Source organism: Astatotilapia calliptera, chromosome 22, assembly GCF_964374335.1.
Source record: "Astatotilapia calliptera chromosome 22, fAstCal68.1, whole genome shotgun sequence".
NCBI classification, from domain to species: Eukaryota; Metazoa; Chordata; class Actinopteri; order Cichliformes; family Cichlidae; genus Astatotilapia; species Astatotilapia calliptera.
Genome location: NC_137442.1, coordinates 32,013,323 through 32,037,250, shown reverse-complemented (window position 1 = coordinate 32,037,250; position 23,928 = coordinate 32,013,323). Strand labels below are relative to the sequence as shown.

The 23,928-nt window shown below is 42.9% G+C and overlaps 1 protein-coding gene across 1 annotated transcript in view; it reads right to left on the bottom strand.

The window, feature by feature from the left end:
- e2f3 (E2F transcription factor 3) overlaps positions 1-23,928 on the bottom strand; it is a 79,765-nt gene that overhangs the window by 38,142 nt on the left and 17,695 nt on the right. The window lies entirely within an intron of this gene.

Here is a 23,928-nt window from a genome sequence, read left to right as displayed (position 1 = left end):
GGAGTTTTTCCTTCCCACTGCTGCCAAAGCGTTGGGGTTTTCTGTTTTCTTTGTATTATCGTATGGTCTTTACCTTACAATTTAAAGCACCTTGAGACAACTGTAATTTGGTGCTATATAAATAAAACTAAGTTGAACTGAACTGAACGTCCTCATAGTGTAACTTGGAAAAATTTGTGTCTTCCCGGTGACTGAATTTGATTTTTTTCTTTGGTCACCAATTGCACATTCACCAATTACATTAGGAGCAGTACAACATTCCTGGAAAAAGAAAGCTGACATTTATACGCCTGGTACTTATCCATACACAAGTTTGCTAAACACTGGAGGCAAACATTTATGACAAACAACTTCAATTCCTCAAAGTTGTAGCAAGATGTAAGTGATAGCTCCCGATTGTATTTTCCTATTTTTTGAAAACCTTTTTTTTGACTTGACATCATAAATCTCAGAATGACTGTCTCTTAAACAGGGATGCACCGCTGCAGAACAGGAGTCTGCTTTGCAATACAACATGATCAGGCTGATACTTACACCTTTTTCAGGCTATCCCAAACACCATTTTAAGCCATCCAGCAGCAAGTATCCAAATCTTTAAGGCAGAAACACAGCCACTACTGCAAAGCCACTGGGAAGCAGAAAACCAGGCAGTCACACTCATGGACTTGGCTGCGTGCTGTAATCCTGATATTTACAGGCATCTACAAAAGAGAATTCTTGGTTGTTTTTCTTTTAAAGACATTGTTGTCTCCTATTTTTCTGTTGGTGATAACTTTGCCATGTGGCCGCCTGGGGTGCTGAAAGTGTTGAAAGAAAATAAGAGGGAGAAAAAAACAAAAACGGAGGGAGTGTGAGACAGATGATAGAAGTCGTCCATTAAGTGAGTGGAGCAGTCCTGGTGTGAATATTGCATTTCCGCATTTACCACAATTACAGGCCTGTTCACTGTTTCACTTCCTGCCGAGGGCAAAAATGGAAGAGAGGAGACACTCCTGTGGGACGATGAGAATATCACCCGCCCAGCCGGGGATGTGAGATACGGACACGCGCGCGCATCTTACTCAAGTTTAACGCCACTGCTGTCACGTCTTCGGTGTCTCTGTGGTTAAAGCGATCCTAATCTGCCTGCTGCGGGAGCTAAAAGACGCTTAGTCTGCTGTTGTGTCTAAGGCTCTGCGATTTAAGTGAAATAAAATTTGCTGTGGAGACTGAGACGCTGCGCTACTCGTCAGTCAAGTCGCGCTATTTTGACTGACAGAGTGAAACGATGTCGCTCTACGAGCTTTCCGAAGACTTTCAGGCTCCGAATTGGCCTCATTTGTGTCTGTCCATCTTTAACACTTGAGCAGATTTCTTCTGCTGCTGTGAAGGACAGTCTAGCAACGCTGACTCCCACGCAGGCATCGCATGCAAACAGACATGCAAGCACACATAATCAACCTTTCCACTGGCGCTGAAAAAAACAGGAGTGTCGGAGACACGGTCACGCAAGATCCAAATAATAGGCTGCACCACAGGAGACGGTTGGAGGCCGAAGGTCAATCAGATGACAACTCTGAGCTGCGATGGGCCAAACAAAACAAGCCCTCTGCTGTTCTTAATCTCACCTAATGACGTCTCTGTGGGCTGACAGCTCTAATCCCGACCTCACTTGTATCCCCTACTTTTGCTCTGCTGCCTGACAGAATGAATATTTCGTCCCATTAGTTCTCTCTAAGAGCATCATTGTTTCTCACATCTGTTTCACAGCCATGTTTATTTCTCATTTCCACTGCTGACGTGAAGTATGACTTCAATTCCAAAAAATACCAAAACACAAAGGCTCTGTGATGTTGCCTTCACTTTAAGGTTTCTTGCCTTGGTTTCATGCTCACAATCAGTCCAAATTCAATTCTGGAGAGACGGCTTTTCATACTCCAAGAATTTGTACTAAACGATGTAATCATCTTTTCTTTATTATCTCTGACCTTTCTGTTGCAGCTCACTTTTATCACTCTTACCTTCCTGTCACTGAAATCTTTTGATGACTTTAAAAAAATGATCTAAAAACTTGGTAAATGTGGAATCTGCTTAATATGTGCTTAAAAGTTAATATCAAACCAAAGCAGCCAAGCAGCCATCATTCATGTTATTACCCAGTTTTTTTTTTTTTTTTGGGGGGGGGGGGGGGGGGCGCGGAGGGGGGAGCTGTGACACATCGAAAGGTCCTGTGTAATAAAAGATCTGCTGATATTGAGATGAGATATGTCGGGGACTGTCTGATTCAGCTCAGCGGCTGATTGATTGATCGGTCATGCTGTACATTCACGACGCAGAAATTAATCAAGAGCAGCGCACTGGCAAAACGCAAAGGACAGACAGCGTGATTGGTCCATTTAGACTGGGCATGTGCGCCATTAATTTATGCCACATGCACAAGATTAGTTAATAGCCCCCGATAAAACAGGGACTATTTTACGGCCGTATTAGTCATCCACTAAAAGACATTGCATGAAATGAGGCGGGCAAACAAGAAATGCGGAAAATAAATTGTTATTAAGTGTGTTTGTTTTCGTCTATATGGTTCAATAAGACGAAGTCTGTCTCCTATCGGTTTGTGATTGAATGAGATCAAGTTGGCAATGGTCACAACTGTTTGGGGACAGGTTGCCTTCCATCAGACGACCTCTGCAATTGTCTAAAATTAACATGTTGAATAAACGCAGAGAAAGAGTACCGTCTCATGGATTTTGCCAGTGTTGGTGTATCAGATTAACTGACAACTGCTTCTGTGCCAGAAACTGCTGTTAATCAAATGGCCACTTGATGCTGTCTCCAAAAGTGGCCTAATCCTCCCCAAAACCTACATTACGCTACAGTCACACTAGAAAAAATGTTGGTTGGAGACCATTATTGTGATATTAGTGGATCAATTCGCAATAAATTTGTTGCCTTTCAGATGGTTGCTTTGAAGATGTCGTCCAGATATGCAGTTACTTGCAGCCAGTTGGCGTCTATGGTTTGTGATTGAATGGGATAAAGCTGTTTGGAGACATGTTGCCTCCCACCAAGCGACCTGTGCAATCACCTTGCAATCGAATGTGGTCACCCAGAAGCTGAAGGTGCTGCTCACTACAACTACTTGCAACTGAAAAAATTCAAACCAATCATCAACCAGGAATTCCCTCTAAACACCAGGAGATCCCATCCTTTTTTTCATTACTGAGCTGTAAGACATGAAGCATGAAGACACACCAATCAAATTTAACTGCTTCAACTTGAACATTTCCATTTTAGAATTGAATAGAATAGAATAGTGTTTTATTGTCACTGTTACAAGAACAATGAAAGGCAGTTTGGTATTTGGTATTTTCAGGTTTAAAGGGTGGGCTGACCCACAAGAAGCATACCCAGCTTTTTGACAATTTTTTGTACAAAATGTTGCATTCAGTACGATTAACTCATCTTAATTCACCAGGAAAGTCATTACTGAAGTCAAAGCAACTGCTTTCTACAGCCAGAGGGTGCAACCCGATTATTCATCTTTGATGAACATAAAGCAATAATTCTGTGTAAAAATGCAACTGATACATATTACATATATACATATACACATACACATATACATACATACACATACACACACATATATATATATATACATACTAGGGGTGCAACGATACACAAAATTCACGGTTCGGTTCGGTTCGATACTTTGGTGTCACGGTTCGATATTTTTTCGATACAAAAAAATGTTCATGCATTTTTAATTTGTCATTTATTAAAATTATAAATATATATTTTAACTCAAAAGTACAGTTTTTAAATTTAACTCTAACCCTTGTGCGTGTTTTTTATTTTGACAGCGAATGCATATACATATATATATATATATATATATATATACATATATATATATACATATATATATATATATATATATATATACATACATACATACATACATACACACACATATATATTAGGGGTGCAACGATATTCGTATCGATATTGAACCGTTCGATACGGTGCTTTTGGTTCGGTACACATATGTATCGAACAATACAACATTTGTAATTTATTTTATCAACTTTTCTTCTGACGATGCTGTCTGTGTGGAGCGCTCAGTGAATCTGCGTTCGACTACTCCGCCTAGGCTGCACTGTCGAGTGCAGATCCACTGAGCGCTCCACACAGACAGCATAGTCAGAAGGAAGAGCGCAGGGCAAGCTAGCGAGACAGAAGTTAAGCTCTCCTTGCAACATGGCAAATTGAACCTCCCCCAACCTCATTCAGATGTGGCGTTTGGAATTATTTTGGTTTTCATGTGACGTATGACCCGGGGCTATCAGGGGTAGCTCGTTAATGGAGATTTGCTGTGTTGTGGCGATAAGGTCATTTTAACGAGGTTAACCTGAAAGCACTAGTGGGAACACAACGAATATGACTGCACATTTACGCCGACATCATCCTAGTGCAAAGACAAAAACAACAAGCATGCATGCTACAAACTTTACCCGAGTCATTTAGACAGCCGTTAGCACATGATTCTCCTTATGGGGACCTGATATGTTTAATATGCTGCTGAGAATATAGCCCAGAAGAAGCGGATAGTATAGCCATTTCTCTGTAATAAACTCTCTTTTCCAAAGATAAGTGATTCCTCAATCAGATACAGGGCTCGCAAAATCGCTAGCCCGACGTCCTGGGGCTAGCGATTTTTCCAGTCGGGCTACCAAAATCTATCTCTGCCCTGCCCGTCCGGCTATTGTAGGAAGGAAAAATATATGTCAATGCTTTTGCATTCTTTCGGAAATGTAGCTGGGTAATTATGTCATTGGCATCGGTGAGCCACTGTCAATATGTGACATATTGAAATCGCGTTTGAATTTGCGCTTGTTTTTTTGCTTTCACTTTGCAATCGCGTGAACTGCGTATAGAGAGCGACAGTACTGATTGGTGAGTGATGATAATTTGTGCACCAATTCCTCTGACATCGTCTTATCAATCGTTAGCTTACTATGCAAACATGACAAGTGAAATCTCCCGCAGCTTAAACATGTGAGACGTTGATCGCGCAGAGAATCGCTGAGCTTATGTGAGTGCCTGTGTAAAAGCAGCAGGATATATATTTTAGTTCTGCTGAGCCAAATAAGACAGGTCAGGGTGAAGAAGTGACAGCCAAAGAAAAGCTTACCACAAAACGGAGAAGTTATGACAAATCAGACTATAAGGCAAAAAGAAAGTGCAGCTTTATGGTTTCATGGCCAAAATAATTTCTGTGGCTGCGATATGATGAGCTAAATAACCAGGGGTGCACATAAGTAGTCCGCAGGTGCACATTTGCTGTCAAAATAAAAAACACGCACAGGGGTTAGGGTTAAATTTAAAAACTGTACTTTTGAGTTAAAATATATATTTATAATTTTAATAAATGACAAATTAAAAAGGCATGAACATTTTATTTTGTATCGAAAAAATATCGAACCGTGACACCAAAGGATCGAACCGAACTCGTATCGATATTGAACCGTTCGATACAGTGCTTTCGGTTCGGTACGCATATGTATCGAACAATACAAATCTTTTTATTTATTTTATCAACTTTTCTTCTGACGATGCTGTCTGTGTTGAGAGCTCAGTGGATCTGCGTTCGACTACTCCGCCTAGGCTGCACTGTCGAGTGCAGATCCACTGAGCGCAGCGCAAGCTAGCAAGACAGAAGCTACGCTCGTTGCAAGATGGCAAATTGAACCTCCCCCAACCTCATTCAGATCCAGCCTTTGGAACTATTTTGGTCTTCATGTGAAGTATGACCCTGAAGGTAAGCGCGTCATGGACAAAAGTAAAACAGTATGTTGGATGTGCCACGCAATGCTCAATTACATGGGTGGGAACTAGTGCGTTAGCGCAGTTTGCTCGTTAACGCGTTGACGCCGTCCAGCCCCTCACATGGGGCGATATGCGGTAGCTCATTAACGGAGATTTGCCGTGTTGTGGCGTTAACGTCATTTCAGATTAACGCTGACAGCACTAGTGGGAACAAAATTTACGCCGACATCACCCTAGTGCAAAGACAAGTGGAAGCAGACAAAAACAACAAGCACGCATGCTACAAACTTTACCTGAGTCATTTAGACAGCCGTTAGCACATGATTTTCCTTATGGGGACCTGATATGTTTAATATGCTGCTGAGAGTATACCCCAGAAGAAGAGTATAGTACAGCTTTTATTTTGGAAAGAGCCATTTCTCTGTAATAAACTCTCTTTTCCAAATATACCCAAATAATTGACCATTAAGGAAAATGCTCATGTTATAAAATAAATGTATACCAATTAAATATATTTCATTAGACGAGATTCCTTTATATGTAACATTTTACAGTGTAACACATTCACCTAAATTAGTTTTTTTGTAAGTGTTTCTTAGAACAAAGGCAGGTTAAAGGCATTTCAAAGCCTCTTTAAAGATGCTAAGATTTCCACTGAGAGTGGCCAGAGGCATTAAAAATGAGTACATCAGAAGATCAGCTCAGGTTGAGCAGATGGAGACAAAGACATTGGACACAGTGGACAAAGGATGTTAAATATGGAGCTGCCAGGAAGAAGGGAAATACTAAGACCACAGAGAAGACTCATGGATGTTGTGAAGGAGGACATGCAGAGGACTGGTGTGACAGAGGAGGATGTTAGGGATAAGGTGAGGTGGAAACAGATGATCCACTGTGGTGACCCTAAAGGGGGCTGCAGAAAGAAGAAGAATACCTACACACTAATCATTTGTCATCGTCAAACTGTGCTCAGTTTTGACTGCTATCTCAGTGTTTTCTCACTCTGAGACTGACCATGTAGTCTGACTTATTGCTCCTTAATCAACTAACAAATGAGTCACCAAGAATATCCATAATTTAGACACAGCGTCTGCATCAGATTGCAAAGGCTGCTTTGACCAGATGCATTTGCATTATTAGTGACTGCAATCAGAAATCTTGGGAGAAACATTGTTAAAACGTTGCATTTGCTGCATTTACAGCTGCAGCATAACCATCACCTCTAATAGTTTTGTTATAGGGTAAATTAGGATCTAGTTAACCCAGTTTTTCCAATACTGCAACTGTACTGGAGAAGCCTCTGACTGGACAGCCAGTCGAAGCTGCTTAACAGCCACAAGTGAAGGACTTTACATTTTGCATTTCATGTAATTACCAGTCAGGTCTAAAAGCAGAAGACAGAGTCTTAATCGCTCATTGACAACAACATAGGCCGGATGTGGCAACTTCTGAGTAGTTCTTACTGTAAGATGTTTTAAGTTTGACATGACCAAAGCTCAAACCACACGCTGCAACTGGGAGCAACTAAAGCTGCTTGTGCTGCCGTGTCGTAGCCTGAGCCCGACCCGAGGGTGGAAGCAATAAATTACTCTCAAACTGAGGCTTTTTTTATGGACGAGAACTTTGTAATTTTGCTTCGAGGCATGTCATGAGCAAAGCATTTTTCTCTGCTACATTTTAAATTGCTTGCAGGTTCTTCATTCACGTCATTAACTGGACAGCTGCGATTATAATCAAATAATTGGTCCCGCAACAGTTTTTTTTGGTTGTTTATTTGGTTTATTTTGTCGACTTCAGCTCCTTGAACTTCTGCCTCTCTTGTCCTTGTTGCACAAAGAATTTCCTTTTCTTTTTCTCCAAATGCAATCTTTTCAGAAAGTCAGACACCCATATTTTGAGCTGAACAATTCTGAGTGCCTTTTGAAGGTTGTTGGGGTGTAGAGTCAATAATACAAAATTGTAGGTCTAATGTGCCAAAGAGGATGAAAAGCAATTTTTATTCATTGATTTTATTCATCAGAGTCTGATTACAAGTCTTTGGGAACATTACTGCCTTTGTGAAACAAGTCATATGAAGCATCTTGTGGTTCCAGGGTAAATTAAATTAAGTGATGTCGCTTGGGTCAGTGTCATGTTGGAGCAAAAGACTACACACACAGACACACACACACACACCAAAAACCCCCTCCTGTCATAATTCGGTACATTATTATAAACAGGAAAATGCATAGACTTCTGTCAAATAGCTGCGCCGTCACTGCCTGCATGGGTGCCTGCTGTCTCAACCCCTCCACCGCCCCATCATCCACCAGCAGGCACAGGGAGGATAGTTTCCTTTCAAATGTAGCAAATTTATGGGGAAATATGGACTCTGCTGATGTAATAAATGAATCATTTAGAACGAGAAGTGTCTGACTGAAGCACAGATATTTTTTAAAAAGTTACGTTAGCCTTCTGGCAACGATCTGCCGGACACAGGCGCCACCGGGCCCTCTGACCACCACCAGTAGGCAAACATGGGGTTAGTATCTTGCCCAAGGATATTTGGCATGCAGCCAGGATGCAGCCTGGGATCGAACCACCGACCGTCTGATTAGTGGCTGACCTGCTCTGCCACCTGAGCTACAGCCACCCCAGATTTATCGCAGATTTTAACACCAATCCAATACTAAGAATTGTACTGAAGTATTGACCCCATTGTGCTAGTACCGATCCAATACCAATACCAACTTTGGGATCCATACTATCGACATTTGGATTGATCATCCCACCTTTACTAGCTAGCTAACAAGTTGCATTCATAAGCTGTATGAGTGCAAAGCACAGATAAACATCAGCATATTGGCTAATTAGGACTAAGTAGGGGACTAATATATAACACACAGCAAGCCATTATTTTATTTCAATTATGCATCAACATTGATCCCAGACCTAAGAGACACTGACTAGAACACCCCCAGGACACATGTCAATTAACAAGGTAACTTCCCCCCACTAGTGGGCTGCAAATATGCTTTTTAACACTGTAAAGTTGGACACAGTGTTTTTGCAACTTTAGTGTTTCAGTGTTGTCTGACTATTTTCCCCTCCAGTGGGTGTGGTTTCCAGAGCATAGATGAGATTTCCACTGTCTATTACAGTAAATCCAATGTCCAATCCACAAACACATGCTAGTAAGTTCTGCCGTTGCACATTGGCAACCTCAACCAAACACACCTGAGCCTTTCCCTCAGCTCTCTCAGGTATATCTGAGGATATTTTAAATATTCACTTCTTCTGTTACATTCAGAGGTCAATAGATTCACTTCTCCAGGAATGGGGAATTTTGGAACTGCTGCCAGCACACCAAATAACACTTCTGGATGGCTCCAGCTTCCCGGTGAGCTTCCAGTAAAAGAAACTGGTGGTACCAGCCGCTTTCCAGTTCACACATGCACACAGTCACAGAGTGTCAAACCACAACACACTCACATTGCCAGGAAGGGGTCAAATTAATGGCTGACTTTGCAGCTCTTGGGCAGACACTCAGACACACATATGCACAGGCAAACGCACACACTTGTACTTGCTCGCGTGCACACGCACACACATACACAACCACACAAAATAATTCCATTTCTCCCCCTTTCACCGCCCTTCCGCTCAGTGCCACTCTGCTTTTTTTCCTTGTTCTCTCTCTAATTTGCATAATGTACTCGCTCCTTCTGAAGCTCAGGGTACACACACACACACACACACACACACACACACACACACACACACACACACACAGATGGCACCACTGGCTTCAGACACAGTGCAGAGTGGGGAATGTGAGGGGAACGAAGGGACGAGGAGGAGAATGTTCTGGTAAAATAAACACACACACACGCAATAATACCATAATTATCCTGGGCACTGGCCTTGGCACTAACCTGGGGAAAACCCTGATGTGCCAACTCACTGCACCCAGTGACCTATCTCAGCCAGCTGGAGAGGAACACACTGGCATGCATACGTAGACGTATACATACAGCATGCACGGGCCCATTCATGCAAAAACATTCATGCATACACAAAGTACACAAAGCCAGCAGTGCAGACAGGCTAAGTAAACTCATCATCATCTCTTCTGTTCTGTTTAATCACTCTTGCCTTTTCATTTGTGCATTTAATTATTCGATTTACTTATTTTGGTTTTCGGAGGGGGTCAGATCACATCTGTTTTGTTGGACTAAGTTATCCTTGTAAAGCTCTGGGCCTGATTATCCTGTGATGAGTCACCCAGGGGTGGGTCAGAGGGAGAGAGAGAGAGAGGGAGGTGAATTCAGTGCACAAGAACCCAACAACCAGGCCACTAGTTACATAGCTATAAACAGAGGGAGAGCGCGCACAGAGAAATGGGCCTTGAAAGGCATCAATCCCTAGCTCAGGCATGGGAGAGCTCAAGTAGAATGAGGACAAATCACACCACACACACACACACACACACACACACACACACACACACACACACACACAGACAGACAGCCATCATTTAACCTGCTTCCTTTTCTTCTTGTTTATCAAAGCTGTGCAAGATGGGCTCTCTGGCTACCGAGAGCCACCGTTCCCGACGCGATTCTCACCAAGCGGTACATGTCGGGTCACATCATTTACTTGCTAATGTAGTCAGTAATCACAGAAAGAGAGAGAGAGGGAGGAAAATAACAAAAACAACAGGCTGTCGAGGACAGATCTGCAGCCGGCAGGCTTTGTTGATGCCACAAGAGCTGCGGTCGTTTCGGATAAAGTTGCATAACATCTCCCTCATACGGGAAAGAGGAGGAGGGGGGGTGACATTTAGAAATGGCCAGATAGATGGGGGGTGACAAACACATGTTGACACACAAAAAGCCATGCAAGCTTTCCCACTTTTCACTCAAGTTGCTCTAATAAGTTAATTTTCAGGAAAGTTGAGGCATTTATGATAAAAAAAACAAACTAATACTTATATAGCCTACACTTTAGCAAAGAGTTTCGAACTTGAGTGGGTTTTCTTGTACACTTCCTACACATGTATACCGTATATATGCACAAACATATGCAAACACCCACAAGATTGTGGAACAATTGCATTCAAGTTTCTCTTATTTGACTTGATAGACTCGCAGCACTCACAAATTTCTGTGCCTCGCCGTCACTCTTCAAGCCTTTTTTACTTGAGGGGGGTTCTTCTGTTTTACTCAAATATAATTTCCTGCAGGAGCACTCACATTTCTGGTCAAGTTATATCCTGCCAAAGTAATATTTGCTCTGTTTGAGCAGAATATTTCAGAAGGCCATCCACTTATGCGCATGAACACACATTCACACACACACACACACACACACACACACACACACACACACACACAAGCGCACATATCTGCTGAGCCTGATTCAACAGGACTGGTCGGTGTTCTCACAGCGCTAACTGTCGCCACAGTGAGAGGTCAAACAGAAACAGTAGCACAACTTATATAAGTCACAATAACAGGCGCAGGGGGGAAAGAGGGTGAGGGGAGCGTGGGTGTGTAAATGTGTGTGCGAGCAGAGAGAGGAACAGCTGATTTTATGCTAGCTTCTCTGCAACTTCTTCAGTAACCCAGGGAAGCTGTCATTTTTCACACCAAGACTCATATTGCTTCTTTCATAAGTGACAGTTACATCATATTTTATCTTCAGAAATTTAGTAGCTAACAAAAGCATGGAACAGAACATTAATAATGAGATTTTTAAAACAGAAGTGCATATTGGAAATGCTAGCGGCACTACAAGCTAGATAGCTAGATAGCTAGCTTGACAGCTAGTTAGCTTGCTTATCCGGTTGTTCAGTCTGACGTCACTAGCCGTGTCTGGACCTAAACTCCGCTGCAGGTCCATATATCAAACGATCACTATGGCATTACTGAGAGTTGAAAAACTGTCTAAAGTCTTTCATCTTTAATAAAATGATCAGCGTTCTGCTCTACCAGGTGTAACAATTGAGTTTAGCATCCAGGCATCCATGAAAACGGAATTTATGACATTTAACGGAGTTAGAAGTTAGCAGGGAGTTAGCTCGCTAGCTTCTATCTAAATACAATATAGCATGTCCTGACTGCGGGGTTTTGGAAACAAATTAAAACGTACAGCTCTGTTATCACTTCCAGCATAAATGAAGACAGAAAACTAAAAAGCAGTGACGTTTGTAGGGTTACTGAAGTTGGGCTAGCTGGTATATGATGATGTGCTACGTGACCGCTAGCAACACAGCTATGTTAGCATAATATAAACAAGCTAACTTTTTTTCCCACTCGATAAAAGTTAACGTGAGTGTTCTCGGTGATCAGGAACAAATGTAATCGCATGGCAGGATGCTGTAAAAGGACCAAACTTCAGCCAGGAGAACAACTGAGATAATCCATCCATAATACGAGGTTAGTCATTCATATACTGCTGCATGGGCTGGGTTGTAGTTACATCCTAAGGTTTTAAAAACTGAGCTTAAATAAATGATTAGCGGTAATAAAAGCCGAGGGAGGTCAACAGTGATCACTGACTGTTTTAGGAGCTTTTTGAGATCAAATAGAAGAAAATACATAACATTAAACATGTTAACAACACAAAAGCCATATTAAACGCAGGCTACTTTAGGCCCGGAAGTAGGATTCGTTGCGTCATCACTGAACAACCGGATTAGCATTAATCTGTAATTCACCATGATATTAAATGAGTGCTAATTATGGTTAGCTAAAGCAAGCTTAAAGAATATACCTATAGAAAGCAAATAATGTTTATTTCAGCTATACAGACAGTTATTTTAATGGTTCAGTCACACTAAAGAAAAGATAGACGCCAATTTTGCAACTACAAAAAATCATTAATGTCCACTAACAATACTGAATTTTTTCTCCATTCAGTAACCAATTGCAAGTCCCCCAGCAGTTGAGCAGTCAACACCCTCAACCTCTGGACAACCACTTTTGCAAAATGATTGCACGGGTCATCTGTTGGGTTGCAACCTGTCTCCAAATAATTGCAGTGCAACTCAGACTGAGTGCAATCACTTTCAGACAGTCAAATTTGTAAAATGGCTTACCAACACATTGGAATTAATCTGAGTCAGTCTGTCCATGAATTAGTTAAATTGCTATTGTGGAGCAATTACGTCACCTTTATGAGGATTTTCAGTTTAAGATCTATAAGGTAATATCTGGACGTAGTTACTGTGAATTTCTGTGTGCGCAGATGGCAACAGATTTGAAATTTACACCAGTTTATTGCAATTAATCACTATTACATGTAAATGCTAACTTTACCACATTCCATCACAAACGTAAAGACTTATTCTGTCTTATTGCTTTTTTCTCGACATCTTAAAAGTTGCTTTAAAGACAGCGAGTAGTCGCAGCTCTGGACGCCGTCTTTTAAGTAACCACTTCAAGGGCAACAAAATTGTAAGACCAATGGACATGGTTGTTGGTCATCCAATGGTCTCCAAACACAGTTTTCCCTGCTGTGACTGTAGCATAATGTAGGTTTCCACTTTTGGAGACAGCATCAAGTGGCCATTTGATTAACTGCAGGTCCCAGTCTTTCTGCAATGGCCTCATTTGTCAGGCTCTGAAGTCGTTCCTTGGCTTCCACTTCCACTTCCACTTCCACAAAGTTAATCAGTTAATCTAGCATGCTAACACTGGCAAATTCCACTAAACGTTACTCTTTGTCCACGATTATTCAGCACCTACTCCATCACGGCCTGCTCCCGAACATTTATTTGGGAAAGACATGAAAAGGAGCATTAGCGTTAGCGGTCTATATGCTTTCTTGGTTCCGCCAACAGCGACCATAAAAGCATACAGAGCTTTCATGGTTGCTGTTGTTGTTCCAAAATCACCAAAGTCAAACATGCTATAAATCTCTTCTGGGTTTTTTTTTTGGTGATTGCAGTTTGGCTCAAACACAAACACAAGTCTAAACAAACAGCAAAGACTTAAATACTTTTAATTTCTGTCCCACTTTAATGCCAGATTTTCACTCGCGTGTTACCCAGAGAAAAACTGCCATGTCACCAGACTGGCTGAGCTGTTCGCCTAAAAGGCAAACAAAAGATTATATACTCCATTACAAAAAAGTCATGAGACTGTAGAGGATGCAGCATCTAGTATAGTGAGGGTGAGGATAGGATACAAGTTCGTACTGACTAGGACAATGAATGTGTAGACTTCAAGAGTGATTCAGTGCGACAGTTTAAAGGGGAGGGTGGAGAGGACAGAAGGACAGCAGAGGGGTAGAAACGCAGAGGTATGCAGGAGAAAGGAAAGAGCAAGAGATTTTCTATAAGCTTAAGATAAAGAGGTCATGCTGCTCGTTTCTGGGTCAGCTCACATTAAACAGGCAGCAGCACGGAGCTACCGTGGTCCTCGGCCCCGTGGAGGCGCAGCGGTGCGGACGTGCTTCCACCGACTGTGACCGCACATTAGGCACTCACTTTGAGCTGTACAGGCACCGCTCAAGGCGTCAACACATAAAGCTGCCCTTTCTTCTAATCCGCAGCATATAGAGGCGCACACACAGAAGTACATCCAAGAGCCTGGCAGCTAGTGGTGGAGTTTGTGTGTGCCGACTGGCATTAATGTTAACCTAAACTCTGATCAGTGACAGTCCCTGGAACGCTGCTGAAGGCATAAACACTGGAAGGTAATGGACACACACAAACACACATGCAGGACATGGTATGGAATACATATGAGACTGAAATGATGTGCAGTTACTGAGCTGTCAGCGGGGCACACGAAGCTTATTTTTATGTCACATTCCTACGGTTGTTTATGCTAGGACTGATCTGGGAAGCGTGATGGAACTCAGGCTTTTAGACTCCGGTGGTAAAAATTTAGCCCAGCTTCGGCTGATCCTCGGCAGATGACAGTCACACAGGAAAGAACAGCACGTCCCTGCCAAATCGCACCATTTAGCTAGCTGCTAGTGGTTTAAAGGAGTATTTCAGGAAGCAGATGGTATTAAAGTAAGAAACCTCAGAGATGGATTTCAGAAAGAATGCTCAAAATCAAAGACAGAGAAACAGAAGTGTTGCACTTTTTAGTCAGCGTGGGCCAATCTCCACTGCTCAGTCCTACAGTTCGCTTCTCTTTTGTTTAGCTATCCTTCACTGGAAAAATAAATCTTTTCCTTAATCACTGAACATGTTGCTAGTCATGTAAAATCACAGGCAATAGAAAATATACTGCAGCCTATGACACTTTTCCCACTAAATGCACATAATTCATAGGGCAGGAATGGTCGAATGCAAAGCAAGGTCAAAGTTCAACAATCCCTGTGGCCCATAAACTGGTGAATCATCAGTAAGGTCTGCAACCTGTTGCTTTTTAAGTACAAAGAAAGGGTATAAGGACATAATGCAAAAAGAAAATCAATGCTACACTCAGACTAGGGAAAACAGTGGTTAGAGGCCGTAGCACAACCAAAATTACTGCAACCGTGTGCAGTGAACTTGCAATCTTGCCTTTGAAATATTTGCTTCAAAGATGGGGATCACGGCTGTGACCAATCACAGTCATTCGGCGTCTTCAGATGGCTTTGTTGCGTCAATCTGCAATAAAACAGGACCGTCAGTCTGCAGCTGAATAGCGTCTGGTTGGCAATTATATGCAATGTTTGTGATAACACAGCGATGAACTGTGATAAATCATCAAAAATTGCAAATCTAAATAAACATAAATTCACATGAACTCAGTCTATAGATCTGAAACTAAAATTCCTCCACAACAGCAACATAGTTGCCACAGGACACTGATTTACCTACATCAGGTGACCCGTGCAATTAAAAGTGGTTGTCCACACTAGTTGTAATCAGCCTCTACGAGCGGAAAAAATTTCAATGCAACCACCCAGTCGCAAAGCAGTTGCTGTCCTATTTTTACTCCAGTGTGGCTGAGCCATTGTGCAGCCCATTGCTGCTTCCGCCATTGCAAACTGCCACCTGCATTGTGCAGAAAAGCAAACTGAAAGTGACAGTCTGCATTCAAATAAAAGTAGTGACGCCACCAGCAAAGACATTTATAGCCTAGCTCTTCATATAAATCAAATTTTGCTCCACAAAAGTGAATTTCTAATGACTTGTTCACTTTGAGCAGTCTAAGCGTTAAAAGCAACGAGACTTGTTGCCTTGTTCTGCGATTTGTTCTTCATGACACATGCAGTGGGAACAAGTCTGCATCCCTACGACCCGGCTCATTAGAGTTGGATTTGTGCAAAAATGATCTACAGCCTCACCTCCACAGCCACAGAACATATATTACAAGGATGAAAACACGAGTAACACTTTATAGTAACTGTTAGTTTATTCAATCATCCAGAGACAGCAACAATGTTACAATAACCAACCAGCTGTTTAACTCAAATACTACTACCACTTATTAACAGCCATTATAAAGTGCTGCGACGTGTTTCACTGAGCTGTGCATCAAACTCATTGGTCTGAATGAACTTCCTGTCATAAAGCTGGATCTGTCAACATGTGAGCTCATTAAGGCCAAGAATACACCCACGACACCTTTAGGACCTTCGAAATAGCACTTCAACCTAACAAGACAAAGGTCCTCTCCTTCCACTCGCTGCATTCATGATCTTCACCAGCGACGGCGTTGGCTCAGTTGTTATGGAGATGGAGCTGCTGAAGCTCAAGCTCAGCAGCTACCGAACAAGGGTAAGGGTTAAGTTTGAGTTCCCTGGAAACAGATTGCAACGCAGACCTGGAGTCGGATGTTTTCTCAAACTTCTATTTCCACGGCTTTCATGCCGAGCTGTTGTTTTGGAGACTTCTCCTTCTGTCGGCTTGTCAGACCTTGAATTGGGCTGAGGTAAGTTCGCAGCACCTCCCCACGATGCGGGTTAATGCGGGTGAGTTTTTTACATTCAGGCTCTGTTTACTGCTAATTTCACATGGTTAAACCAAAGATTTTAAAAGGCACAACTAACCTTTTGTCGCCTCCTGAATGTCGTCTATTCATTTTGGGGCTAAATGTGTCACATGTCTGAGTGATAACTACAGCAAAACTGGCCACTTTCACCTAAATTCATCAACTAAGCTCTAGCTAAAGAGCCAAAACAGGAATTTGGGGGTGTTGAGAGGGGTGGGAAGGAGGAATATTTTTTCAAGGGCAAATAATGGACCCGACTGAACTGAACTGAAAGCAGCCATTAAATAAAAGAAAGACAAGAAAGAGCAGGAGAAAGAGGCAAATATCTTTCCAATTATCAGCTCTGGAGCATTTTCTTAAGAGAGAGCTGAAAGGACAGGTTATTAAGCTTTAATGCATCACAGCATAGGAACCATTCAAGGCCTTCTCCCTCATTAGACCTACCACCAGCCTCACAGTGTGTGTGTGCGCGTGTACGGCCTCACACTACACTAAACACTAAACACAGAGTAATGAGAGCGTGAGTGCGGGCTAGTCCGCTTACAGACGGAATAATTGCAGATTTAGCCAACATGGGCATTTTCATTCCCTTGTATAGATGGGATTAGCACACGTACAGCAAACAGGAGTTACATTTTCCTAATAAAACCATTCAGCGGGATCGAGAACACTGTTGGACCCACACCCAAGCGCTATATACAAAATGTATGACAGAGAGAGAAGAAAAAAAACCAAAAATTTGATCAGATTTTCCTGGATGTAACATTCTTTTAATGAAAAAAAGAGAGAGGTAATACTTATAGAAACACTGGCACCGCTCCTCGCGGGATGTGGCTCTGATCTCTAACTTTCATTTCTCGCCTTTGTGTTTTTTTTCCTCTCCCAGGCAAACAAACAACATGATGAAATTTCTGCGGATGATATATTGCCCCGGTTGATGTCAGTGTATTAGAAGTGTGGTGTGGGGTTGATTCCGCAAACAAAGCCAGAATTGATTCTCCTTATTGAAATCCACCACGTAATATCTGAGGGGATCCATCTGGACCGCAAAGCTCTCTCGCCCTCTATAAATAAAAGCAGACTGAAGAGGGGAGAGTGGAGGAGAGGGGGGCAAAGGAAGGAAAACGGGAGCCTCACCCTGGAAAAGGGGGGCTCCCGATCGACGTTGGAGAAGACGGAGGAGGAGGAACTTAAACAATTTGGCCTGCTCGGTAGAGCTGAGACTTCGGCGCTGCCAGACGGCACCATATGAAGGCATTAGCGAGACAAAACACCGCCTAACACCCAGTCCAACTTCCTAGGATCAATGAAGAGGCATTGGCTGCGGTGCCTCTGCTCAGTCAGCCACTAACTCTCCTTCTGTCCATCCAGTGATTATCACCATGTGTGCACACTGTGGCCCCGGAGTTTGATGAGGATGATTTTCCCGTAGATGGGATGATTAATGTGGCTGCTCTAAGATGCTGAGTGAGATTGATGCTGCCCACTATCCCCTGCATGCCTAATCTTTCATCCTTACAGTAAATATGACACAATGTCCATATGCACGTGGAAACGGCCTGATTACAAACAGCTTGCGAAGCCCTCGTCCCGTTTAATGATTACATCCAAAGGCACTCTGAGTCAAACGGCCGTTTCCCATAATGAAATTAGCTGGTCGCACTATCTGCCCGCCTCTGAGCGCGAGGCAAGGAGTTTCCGTGAGGGTCACCCCAGCTAAGTAATCCTAGTTAAGCAACTCGAATGCAAATGAGATGTAAATCAAGCTAAAACGGAACACTGGTTAATTTGGCCTCCTGACATTGCAAACAGTCACAGGGGGATCCGATGCAAATTGCATGCAAATGACAACTGACGGTCTTTGTCTCCATTGGCTCAAGGGTATGAGCCTACGAGCTCAGGTTCGTGTCTGGTTTTGTCTATGCAAATATTTAATGTATCCAAGTGGAACTAAAGAAAGTAAATACCCACTGGAGAGAGGGCTGGAGAGGTGGACGGGGTTCACAACAGGTCACGAGGCTGTCATCGCAAGAGCTGAGGCATTATACACCCACACCGCGCGGCCCCGGCGCAGGAGAGGAAAAATCCAAAACCTCAGACCAGAGAGCGCGAGTGAGCCAGACGTTACATTCCGACCGCTCCGCGTTTACCAAAAGCCAGGACCCAGCTGTGTGTGATCCAGCCAACTCCTACATCATCTGGAGCCTTGCCTTATATATTCACTGCTGAGATCAAGCCCTACAGTACAAAGCCCCACATATAATTTTGGCAATCCTACCAGGCCTGTTTTAAGACCTAACAGAGAGCGTATCTAAATCCAAAGCCCCCTGGGAAGAGGTCAAATCTTTGCGGAGACGAGCCCCTAAAGACCAACGGGCTGAGCAGAATGACTTTCCTGGTCCATGTACCGACCCCCAGTATGGATTCTCTCACACAAGAAATTGATTTTCCCTGCAATCTTCTATCAACCATCAATATCAACCATCAAAAGAGGTGGAAATCAACTAGTGGCAGCTTCTGTTTGTGTCTCTTTTCATCTATTAAAGAAAAGCCATAAAGTAAGAGAAATGGCCGTCTCCTTGCCTCTCTCTTTTCTCCATACATCACAGTGTGTCTCAGCTGGTTGTGCACAGCACACACCCAGCCTCTTCAGGCTTCAGTGCTCTCTCGCCTCTCATTTACTCTGAACTGGGCAAATTCATGTGTTGCCCCACTGAACCAACGATTTGTGGCTTCGCTTTTGCATGCGCTGAAAAGTTAAGACAGGTTCAGCGTTTCAAGCGCCAGCCAAGAAAAACACGTTTATTAAAATGCTCCAGTGCTGCCATAAGCCAATGAAATCATATCATGAACAGAGAGGGCGAGGTGGTTGCTAGGGCAGCCTGTCGGTTCACATCAAAACTAAGGAGAAGCTCATCACAGTGGTTGAATTATTGCACCATGTGTATGAAGCTGCCTTGGCTCATGCAAACTGCTAATCAAACTTCTGCTTCGGCAACTGTCAAAACAGGACTAGAAACCAGTTAGCGACCACCCGGCAACCACCCATCGCAAGGGGAAAATGCAGTCACCGTAAAATCGACTGCTAAAACCCAAGTCATGCAGACCTAGGGCCTGTTCTTCGTACGTCACTTACTACATCCAAGATCAAATGACACATCCAAGACCAAACCATCGCGCTAACCGTGAGCTCGCTAATCCGGTTCCCCGAACACACCTGCTGTTGACGATTAGTACAGCTGGACGCAGGAATGTGACATCACTGGGTGTCGTAAAAGGGGCTACGCATCGATAGTAGAAACATTGATCGGCAACCCGCTGATTGGTCGGCGAAAATGTCGAAGGGGCGTGCTCGGTATTTTCCGGCAGCAGAGCAAGAACTCATGAGTGAGGGATTTCAGGAGTTTCAGAGTTTAATTAAAACGCAAGAGAACACTGCAAAGGCTGCAAAAGCAAGGAGAGAGGGCTGGCAGAAAGTTGCTGACAAATCAAACTCGTAGGTAATTTAATAATAATAATAATAATGGATTGGATTTATATAGCGCTTTCCAAGGCACCCAAAGCGCTTTACGATACCACTATTCATTCACTCCCACATTCACACACTGGTGGAGGCAGCTACAGTTGTAGCCAGGCTGCCATATCGCGCCATCGGCCCCTCTGGCCAACACCAGTAGGCGGTAGGGTAGATCTATCATATGACACTATATTGTCCAATATCATATGGCATTATATTATATTATAATATGTTATATTATATCCCCTTTCACATTAGAGCCACAACAGGACCCACAAGAACATGGGAACAAGTAAAAGTGGAATACAGGAGTATTCTACAGAATGGTAATATTTATCTCTTAGATTGCTTTGCGTCTCTTGGCAAGGCAAGGCAAGGCAAGGCAAGTTTATTTGTATAGCACAATTCAACAACAAGGTGATTCAAAGTGCTTTACAGAGACATTAGAAACAAGAACAAATAAAAAGCATGATTTAAAATTGAATAAAACAAGCAAATCAACTAACTAACTAATTAACAAACAAACAACAGTATATAAAATCAAAACAGATAAAATCAGAACAGTAGATAAAATCAGTAGTTAAATGTAAGTTTTGAAATTTAAGCTTAAAGTGTGGATTTGGTGCTTTATTCAAATGCAGCTGAGAACAGGTGAGTCTTCAACCTGGATTTAAATAAACTGAGTGTTTCAGCTGATCTGAGGCTTTCTGGGAGTTTGTTCCAGATATAAGGAGCATAAAAGCTGAATGCAGCTTCTCCGTGTCTGGTTCTGACTCTGGGAACTGATAAAAGACCGGATCCAGATGACCTGAGGGATCTGGATGGTTCATACTGGGTCAGGAGGTCATTGATGTATTTTGGTCCTAAACCATTCAGAGCTTTATAGGCCAGCATCAGAACTTTAAAGTCTATCCTCTGACGGACAGGCAAGGTAATACTGGCCTGTAATATTCTGTTAGTTTGTTCATAACAGCAACCAAGAAAAGGGCAGAGGAAACAAAGACAGGTGGTGGTCCTGCACCCCCTCGTCAACAAGTTGGTTAAGTAAATAATACCCTCACGGGAATATCGATATCTCTCTATGAGCACACTGTCGCGCTGAGCTAAAGGATCCTGTCTATCCCGCAATATACGCTGAATTCTGAGGACTCTCCTTATCAATCTTGCACCTTCCGCAATGGGTTGGTCGCGTATACGGACAGGACATGGCTGCAACAGGCTTCCCAAATCCACCTTCGCTTTTATAGCCGTGGTCTCTCATCTTGATTACACGAAGTAATTTACAATTACTACTCTGAAATATGAATTACATCTGTAATAATCACATACATGTAATAGAATGTTAATAGTTCATTTCCCTTTTTTAGGAAATGACCTGTATGTATCTGTGTGACATCAATAAAAGGATCAAGTGCTGCATTATCTTTAGTTACATTGATGTTATTTATTTATGGTGAAACAGTGGTAAAATATCGCTGTTGCTTTCGTATAAATGAAGCGGACATACCTGCGTGGCCGCGATCTAATCCTGTTTACATAAAGTAAACCTGCTCCCGAGCAGGTTTACGCTTACGGCTCTGTTGCTATGACAGCAAGTCCCGGATGAGCTTCGGGGAACCGAACGATCAAAGATCACGCGAAATCGTCAACAATCTAATCCAGCTAACTTACTTAGCGAGGTACGAAGAACAGGCCCCTAGAGAGCAGTCAGTAAGTCCTTGCAACCACCAGATTCTTAGGTAGAAAGTTTAATCTCCAACTGGATGGCAACTGGTTGCTGGAGGTTGCTTATTGTCACTAGGTGAAAGTGGTCACAAAGATCCTTGCAACTATTTTGGTCACTCGGTGATCGCAGCAGTTGCCCTTGTTTGCATGGAAGACACCGACTTGTCTTGTGACTTGCAGACGAGTTCCAAAGTGGTTCAAGGTTCAAGGTTCTTTATTTGTCACATGCATAGTTATACAAGTATAACACACAGTGAAATGTAGCCTGACACGCTCCTCGACATGTGCAAAAATTTGGGGGGGGGGGGGTAGAGGAAGAACATTATATATATATATATATACATACATATAGTATATACACTGGGTGAATGTGCAGTAGTAGCAGCAAGCAGGTGAATTCTGTACATTAATATGAATAGACATCTGACGAAACTGGTAGCGAAACTGTGAAGATGTTGACACACACAAACAGAGACCATACTCCCTAAATGCTACATGTCTTTTGAAATGTAAGCACTGAGGCATTACTTTAACAGTTAAGGTAAATATTTCCCATTTAAGGCTTGAGTTACAGTTTTTTTACGTTTCAGTAGTGCTTGCTAGTTAGTTGGGGAGTGATTGCAGCTTCCAATTTGGATTCGGGAGACAGACACTGTGGGACTGCGGGCAGCACGGTTAGCACTGTTGCCACACAGCAGGAAGGTCCTGAGTTCAATTCCACCATCAGGCCGGGGTCTTTCTGTGTGGAGTTTGCATGTTCTCCCCGTGTTTGCGTGGGTTCCCTCCGGGTACTCCGGCTTCCTCCCACTGTCCAAAGACATGCAACTTGTGGGGATAGGTTAATTGGATAATCCAAATTGCCACTAGGTGTGAATGTGCGAGTGAAAGTGAGTGCAAATGGTTGTCTGTCTCTGTGTGTTGGCCCTGCGACAGACTGGCGACCTGTCCAGGGTGTACCCCGCCTCTCGCCCTATGACAGCTGGGATAGGCTCCAGCGCCCCCCGCGACCCTGAAAAGGATAAGCAGAAGCAAATGGATGGATGGATGGAGACAGACACTATCTCTACTTTTAAGATTAGGCTTAAAACTTTCCTTTTTGCTAAAGCATATAGTTAGGGCTGGACCAGGTGACCCTGAATCCTCCCTTAGTGGTGCTGCAATAGACGTAGGCTGCCGGGGATTCCCATGATGCATTGAGTTTTTCCTTTCCAGTCACCTTTCTCACTCACTATGTGTTAATAGACCTCTCTGCATTGAATCATATCTGTTATTAATCTCTGTCTCTCTTTCACAGCATGTCTTTTATCCTGTCTTTCTTCTCTCACCCCAACCGGTCGCAGCAGATGGCCCCGCCCCTCCCTGAGCCTGGTTCTGCCGGAGGTTTCTTCCTGTTAAAAGGGAGTTTTTCCTTCCCACTGTCGCCAAAGTGCTTGCTCATAGGGGGTCATTTGATTGTTGGGTTTTTCTCTGTATCTATGAAGCGCCTTGAGGCGACTTTTGTTGTGATTTGGCGCTATATAAATAAAATTGAATTGAATTGAATTGCAGACAAGTCAGCACATTTCATGCAAACTACAGGCAACGAACAACAAAAAAAAAAATCATCGTTACTAACCTCGATCATATCAAAATTAATAAACAATAAACCCCAAAATCACAGAATTTTAGAAATTATTTGAAATCACAAAACAGACTGGCGCCTATAGGGTTGGGCGATATGTACAAATTTTCTTACCGACAATCGCCAGTCCAATAGTCGCGATGTGCGATATATTCGCGCATGTGCAGACTTTTTGATGGGCGGAGCAATGTAATCATGCACGGACTGATCTGCGCGTTTACAACACAGAAGTCCAAACATTGACGAACTAAATTTGGGCTGTCAGCGTTAACGCGGTCTTCACAATTAACAATTAAATTTCTAATGACTACCGCGATTAACAATTAACCCAT